Raw genomic sequence first — 8441 nt, 5'->3', positions numbered from 1 at the left:
TGCATTTTAGCACTGCTTTTCACCCCCAAACCGATGGTCAATCCGAGCGGATAATTCAGATACTTGAGGATAAGTTGAGATGTTGTATCCTCGAGTTTAGTGGTTCATGGGAACGGTATTTACCTTTGATTGAATTCGCTTACAACAATAGTTTTCAATCAAGTATTAAGATGGCACCTTACGAGGCTTTGTACGGTCGTAAATGCCGTACACCATTGTTTTGGACCGAGCTCGGTGAAAGTAAAATTTTCGGAGTTGATTTGATTAAAGATGCCGAACAGAAAGTAAAAATAATTCGTGAAAGTCTGAAGACAGCCACAGATCGTCAGAAATCGTATGCTGATTTGAAACGAAAAGACATTGAATATCAGGTGGGAGATAAAGTGTTTCTTAAAGTTTCGCCTTGGAAAAAGGTACTCAGATTTGGCCGTAAGGGCAAGTTGAGTCTGAGATTCATTGGGCCGTACGAAATCTCCGAACGAGTTGGTCCGGTTGCGTATAGAAAGATTTTGCCCCCTGAACTTGAAAAGATTCACGAAGTCTTTCATGTTTCGATGCTTCGACGTTATAGATCCGATCCGTCACATGTGATTAATCCCTCAGAAGTTGAAATTCAATCTGACTTGAGTTATGAAGAAGAACCGGTTCGTATCCTAGCTCGTGAAGTGAAGGAGTTGCAAAACAAAAGGGTTCCGTTAGTAAAGGTGTTATGGCTCAAACACAGGATCGAGGAAGCTACTTGGGAAACCGAGAGCTCGATGAAAGAACGATACCCAAACCTATTTACCGGTAAGATTTTCGGGGACGAAAATTTCTTAAGTGGGGGAGAGTTGTGACAGCCCAAAATGTGACCCTAGTCGGAAAGTGGTTTCGGGACCACAAAACCGAGTCATAAAAATAATTAACCGCCATATTTGAAGCTTATTATATGTATATATGCATGTGTGAAAATTTCATGTTTGAATTTTGTTAATTGTAAGTGAATTTTATTAAATAGGACTTGTGTGAGAAAATTTAGAAATGTGATAGGCAAATGTTAAAGTGGCCTATTGATGCATGTTAAAAATGCTTGTACTTGTATGTCAAATTGGCCAAATTCTAGATGGTGGCCGGCCATGTTATGGACTAAAGCATATTATAATTATTTTGTGTCAACATTTTATGCTAATAATTTTATGTTACAAAATGAAATAAGGAATAAGGCTAATAAAATACTAGTTAATGGGAGGAGAAACCAAAGTTTCTCCATCCTTGCTCCTCATTGCCGTACCTAGAAGAGAAAAGCTTTGAAAAATTCAGCTATGGTGGTTAGCTAAATCAAGGTAAGTTCAAGGATGATTCTTGGATTTTTAGCATTTTTTTTAGTTAGTCATTAAGTTCTTTGCTTAACCCATGACCAAAATTTGAAATGGTGTGGTGTCTTGAGCATTCGGTTTTAGTTATTAAAGGATGAGATTGGGTTATAGTCTTTATGTTTTATGAAGAAAATGTTCAAGAAATGGTTGTTGTTCATGTTATTTGGATGAAAAAGAAAATGGTAGTTATGTGAAGTAGAGTCTAACAAATGAGCACATATGTGCATTAGTTGCTAAATGGAGAAAAATCGGCTAACAAGTTGTGTGCTAAGGCCGAATATGATTTGGATACTATTGGGCAATGTATGTGTTTTGAATTGATGGAATGGAGAGGATGCTTTAATTCTGTTATGAACAATTATTGTTAAATTAAGGTTTGCTAAGCTAGCTACTAAGGTGAAATGCAAATGTTAGCATTCGATTTGGTAATAATCTGCTTGGGGACAGCAGCGGTAAGGTGATTTTGGAAAATCGCCATAATTTGTAGGAGTTGAATTAGAAGCTGAGTAAATTATGTCATTAAAGCTTGAAGAGTCTAGTTTCTTACAAAAGAAACTATAAAAACAAAAGAGTTACCGATCTTGAGATATTTGAAGTATTGTGGGGCTGAGTCAAAACGACTACTAGATTCCCTGTTCTGTATTTATAAAATCAGTATAAATTGTACAAAAATGGCCCTAAGATAAAATTTATGTGCTTAGACTCCTTAATGAGTCTAGTTTCAAATGAAATAAACAAGAACATATTTTGAATTCTGTACAATGAGAAATTTGATTCGTAGTGAAGGATAGTCAGTTTAGTCAAACAGTGAAACAAGGTGAACTTTAAGAAAAATCTGGTATTGTTGGGCTAAACTAAAAATTTTGAAAATTTTTTGGATAATAGATAAATGAGTCTTCTGTCATGAAAAATTTACGGCAATTGATTTGGAGTTTCGTACCTCCAGTTATAAAAAATTTAGTGACTGTTGCTCAGGAAGTCAGCTTATAGGGAAATTGTAATTATATTGTAAACATTAATGAAAATTTGCTAATGAATTATTTATTGATTTTTATAAAGCTTACTGTAATCTATGTGTGTGAAAGTCGAATCTATATATATTATATTCTGAAAGTAATACTTGAATAGTCGATTAATGACTATTTTAAAATTTGTTGAACTTAAGCTCAAGAGCAAAGGGGAACTAAATCCGATAAAGGGAAGGAAAAAGTAATTGAATAGCCATTGAAATCGTTCGACAACATCCGAGGTAAGTCTTCGAGTAATGACCCTACTTGAATTATATTGAAATGATTAGTCATACTATGACGGATAACCGAATGTGCATAGAGACTATGTTATAAAGCCAATTGAAATCATGCTCTTTGTGTGTGGCTATTGAGCCGAAATTGGAAAGGTTTAATAAATGTTCTGTGTTTGAGCCTTAGTAACGAAAATGAAATATGGATGTGTCATGATTGTTGATATATGTGTGCATGAGCATTTGAATGATATCCGGGCTAAGTCCCGAAGGCATTTGTGCTAGTGATTTTATCCGGGTTAAGACCCGAAGGCATTTATGCTAGTGATTTTATCCGGGTTAAGACCCGAAGGCATTTGTGCTAGTGATTTTTTCCGGGCTAAGACCCGAAGGCATTTGTGCGAGTTGATATATCCGGGCTAAGACCCGAAGGCATTTGTGCGAGTTGCTATACCCGGGTTAAGACCCGAAGGCAATTGTGCTTGTGGTTATATCCGGCTAAATTTCGAAGAAACTTGGGTTCGAAGGTGAGCGTGTTGTGCTGTAATAAATTCAATTAATACGGTCGAAAAACCCAAACGATAAGGTATGTTTGCGTGTGCATCGGAAAATTCGATTCGTTTTAAATAGTATTCGTTCAATCGACTAACGAACTTTCGGCTTTTAGATAGGTTAATACCTTGTGTGTATATGTTGATGAAATGTGAAGTAAGTATGTTTATGAGAATGTGTATTAATAAAGTGATTCATTTAGCTATGTGAATGTAATACTTTAGTCAAAGCCGATTTCATTACTTGAAACTTACTAAGCTTTAAAATGCTTACCCCGTTGCTTTGGCTCTCTGTTTTATAGATTTGTTCGTTAGATATCGGATTCGGGATCATCGAAGTCGAAGTCATCCACACTATCAAAGCCCTTTTGGTACTCTTTTAGTTGAACTCTGGATATGGCATGTATAGGACTACCCTTTTTGTTGTGGGTCATGGACCCTTTGGATTTGTATAATTTTGGATAGCCATGCGAAAATGGCTTATATATGTTTGAGCATAATGTTATAATCATTTGGTATGGATATGGTTATTGAGAGGTGTGGATATGCTTAACAAGGATTGGCCATGGGAATGGTTAATCACTATCATAATTTGTGCTATTTATGCTAAAAGGGCTAGTTGAATCATGGAAACTATGAAATAGGTAAAGTTTACCTTAAAGGCAGATGCTGACAGCAGCAGTGATGTAGATTTAGAAAATCACTAAAAATAGTAGGAATGGAATTAAATATTGAATAAATTATGTAAACGAAACTTGATGAATCTATTTTCATAGGAAAGTAACGAAACAATCATATGGAGAGTATGTTAAGAGATATTCAGGTTCTCGTGAGACAGGGTCAGAACGGTTTCTCGATTCCCTGTCCGACTTTGGAAATTCATTATAAATTAACCAGAGATAATTAGGAGTCATGCCATATATTTATAGATTCCTCTCTGAGTCTAGTTTCTATAGATACAAACGGCATCAGTATTGAAGCTCTGTGCAGGGAGATATCCAAGTCGTAATACGCAAAGGTCAGTGTAGTCGATCCCTGTAACATGGGAGACTTTGACTAATAAACTGTACTAATTGGCCTGACCAAAAATTCTATAAAAAAATATGTAGATGGGAATATGAGTCTAGTTTCAAGGAAAATTTACGAAACTGATTTTTGAGTTGTGAAATTCAAGATATGATTTTTATGGTGACAGTGACGCAGTTAGCCAACTGCCTGGAAATTTTTAAAATGGATTGTGCAAAGAAGTGATATAAGTCTGCAAACCCCTCGTGTCTGACTCCGGCGACGGACTCGGGTACGGGGTGTTACAATTTATACATCTAATATCACTTACCAAACTCATAAATTAAGCCAACCTAATTGGCCAAATACACACCAACATTTACATCATTTACAAGCCAACTCTCATGACTAATATCATTACTGAAAACATATCATCATAACACTAGACTATACATGCCATATACCATATTTACAAAGTATCAAAAATACGAACAAGTTGATCAATAGTGTGACGATGTTTCCTGATGATCCCTGAGTCTGAGCTAGCTTCGATTATCTATAAAACAGGTAAAGGATACACAAAGTAAGCTTAAAAAGCTTAGTAAGCCATAAACAAATAAATTATCTTGTGAAACAACATCATTCCCATCATATAAAAAAATTATGAATAAGCACATATAAATTCACAATCCTGTCTCATTATATATCTATTCAAGGAACACATGTAAATTCAACAAATACTTCTCTTTTCAATACTCATATAAATCTCGTACGTACCTATATCATTTAATTCAATCACACATTCTTTCTCATCTTGACATTGCCCGTTGAACCTTTTAGAATCGTTAAGGATACTCGAAAACAACATATAGCTCATACAATGCCATATCCCAGATATTCTAACACCCCTAACCCATATCCATAGCCGAAATAGGGTTACGAGGCATTACCGATCAATACACATCGTTCTCATATATTTAAGCAATCATAATCAAAGTCCATATAAATCATTTACAATGTCCCTTATATAGCTCTACGAGACCTCAAAACATGCTTAAAAGAGGTTCGAGACTAAATCGATAACATTTGCAAACTTTGGGAAACATAGAAAATTTTCACATGCCCATGTGAATAGGCTGTGTCCCTCTCACGGTCACAAGACATGCTCATGTCATAAGCTATATGAAAACAGGGCATACATACTAACTTCACCACACGGCTGAGGACATGCCCATATGCCATGGCCTTGGGAAAATTGGAAGGGTTACTGACTTGGCCACACGGCTAGTCACACGCCCATGTGCCAGCTCGTGTGCCATACACATGGCCAGTAGAAATGCCCTATGTCAAGGCCTTGTCAAACCTGTAGGGTATACTTTCTTAATTCGAAAGGGTACCCCAGAGGACACACGGCTATGTAAAATGACCGTGTGTCGCACACGGCTGAGACACACGCCCGTGTCTCTACCTTTGTGGACAAAAATAGGCCATTTACAAAGCCAATTTGCCACCCTTTACTCATGCACACATAGCAAACAATTTGGAACCATTTCCATACACTTATAGTCAGCCAAAATATAACAATTCACATACATATCATACCATCTATCATCAACCATTTCAACTACTCAATTCCACATTCAAAACCTACCAAATCATTATGCCAAAATTATCACAACTTGCATAAGTTCTATATACATTAATTCATCATATAATCATATGTTTCATATCACAAAACACATCATTAAACTATATCAAAAAATAAGGCCAACATTCCCAATCAAGCTAATATATATAAGGCATTATGCACACCATTTAGGCCAACTTAAATGACCAAAACCACACCAACATTTACACCAAAAGCAAGCAAAATATCATGGCTATATCATATCTCGAAACAAAACATATCATCTACTCACTAGCCTATACATGCCATATTTACAATCGTCCAAAAGTACCAACAAGTAGTCGATAGTGTGATGATGGTTCCCAATGATCCCGATGTCTGAGCTAGCTTTGATAATCTATAAAACATGGAAAGAACACAAGAAGTAAGCTTAAAAAGCTTAGTAAGCCATATACAAATAAAGTTATCATATGAACATATACATATCAATTTGAATATGCTAAACGTAGCTAAACACATTCAAGTTCTCAAACCTTTCTCATTGTACACATGTTCAATATCATAATTGAAAACACCAAGTAAGTTATGAAAAAGCACATAAAGATACACAAACCTTTCTCATTGAATACTCATTCAATTTCACATGTAATTTCATCAATTACTTCTATTTTCAATACTCGTATAAATCTCATATGTACCTGAGTCACGTAGCTCATTCACATAATCTTTCTCAACTTGACTTTTCCCATTGAACCATTCAGAATTGATAAGGATACTCGAAAATCTCATAAGCTCGTACAATGCCATACCCCAGATATGGTCTTACATGTAAATACATATCGATGCCACTGTTCCAGACAGGGTCTTACACGAAATTATAATACGAAGCCAATGTAACACCCGTACCAGATACCTTCGCCGGGGTCGGACACGAGGGGTTAACAGCCTTAATTCACTTATTTCCATAGTCCATTTAAAAATTTCCAGACACACGGGTTACTGCATCACTGTCGCCTTAAAAATCATATCTTGAGTTTCAAAACTAGAAAATCAGTTTCGTAAATTTTTCCTGAAACTAGGCTCATACATCAATCTACAAAGTTTTTTCTAGAATTTTTGGTCGAGCCAATTAGTACAGTTTATTAGTTAAAGTCTCCCCTGTTTCAGGTTCGACTACACTGACCTTTGCGCATTACGACTTGGGTATCTCCCTGTACAGGGCTTCAATACTGATGCCGTTTGTTTCTATAGAAACTAGACTCGAAAAGGAAACTATACATATATGGCATGACTTCTAATTATCTCTGGTTAATTTTTAATGAATTTCCAAAGTCGGAACAGGGAATCCAGAAACCGTTCTGGCCCTGTTTCGCGAAAACTTAAATATCTCATAATATACTGTTCATGTGATCGTTTCGTTACTTTCCTTTGAAAATAGATTAATCAGGGTTCGATTACATAATTTATTCACTATTTAATTCCATTCCAACTATTTTTAGTGATTTTTCACATTCACGTCACTGCTGCTATCAGCATCTATTTTTAAGGTAGACTTTACCTATTACATAGTTTCCATGATTCAACTAGCCCTTTAGCATATATAGCACAAAATATGATCATGATTAACCATTCCAACAGCTAATCGTTCCCAAACATTTCCATACCTCTTAATGAACATCATACAAGACGATTATAATACTAAGCTCAAAGTGTATATAAGCCATTTTCGCATGGCTATCCAAATTTATACAAAACCAAATGGTCCATGACCAACAACAAAACGGGTAGTCCTATACATGCCATTTCAAAGTTCAACCAAAAGTGTACCAAAAAGGGGCTTTGATAGTGTGGACGACTTTGACTTCAACAATCCCGAGTCCGATAGCTGACGAACCCAAAATCTATAAAATAGAGAATCAAAGAAACGGAGTAAGCATTTAATGCTTAGTAAGTTTGAGCCATGAAATTAGACACAACCAAAGTATAGCATTCATATGGCTAAACGGATAATCTCATATGCACAAATTCTCAATATCATACTTACTTCACATTACCGACCCTTATATTCATACACAAAAGATCAACTTAGCCAAGGTAGGAAGCTCATTAATTTACTGAGCGAATATTATTTAAACGGAATCACCACCCTCATGCATATACGAAACGTACCTCATCGTTGGGTTTTACGAGCGTATCAATTTAAATTATTACAGCAAGATCACTCGTTCTCAAACCAAGTACCTTCGGAGTTTAGCCGGATATAGCCACTAGCTCAAATGCCTTCGGGACTTAGCCCGGTTATAGTAACTTGCACAAATGCCTTCGGGACTTAGCCTGGTATAATAACTCGCACAAATGCCTTCAGGACTTAGCCCGGATATAATAGCTCGCACAAACACCTTCGGGACTTAGCCCGGATATAGTAGCTCGCACGAATGCCTTCGGGACTTAGCCCGAAATTAGCCACTAGCTCAAATGCTCTCGGGACTTAGCCCGGTTATCATCCGAACATTCATGCACATATCAATAAATCATGACACATCTAATTTCATTTTCATAATTAGAGTTCAAACACAAGTCACGTATTAAGCATTCCCATTTCGGCTCACTAGCCACATACAAACAGCATGGTTTAGTTTGCTTTATAACACGATCTCTATGCA

This window comes from Gossypium hirsutum, chromosome A11 (genome assembly GCF_007990345.1).
Source record: "Gossypium hirsutum isolate 1008001.06 chromosome A11, Gossypium_hirsutum_v2.1, whole genome shotgun sequence".
Classification (NCBI taxonomy): Eukaryota; Viridiplantae; Streptophyta; class Magnoliopsida; order Malvales; family Malvaceae; genus Gossypium; species Gossypium hirsutum.
This window is presented reverse-complemented; position numbering follows the sequence as displayed.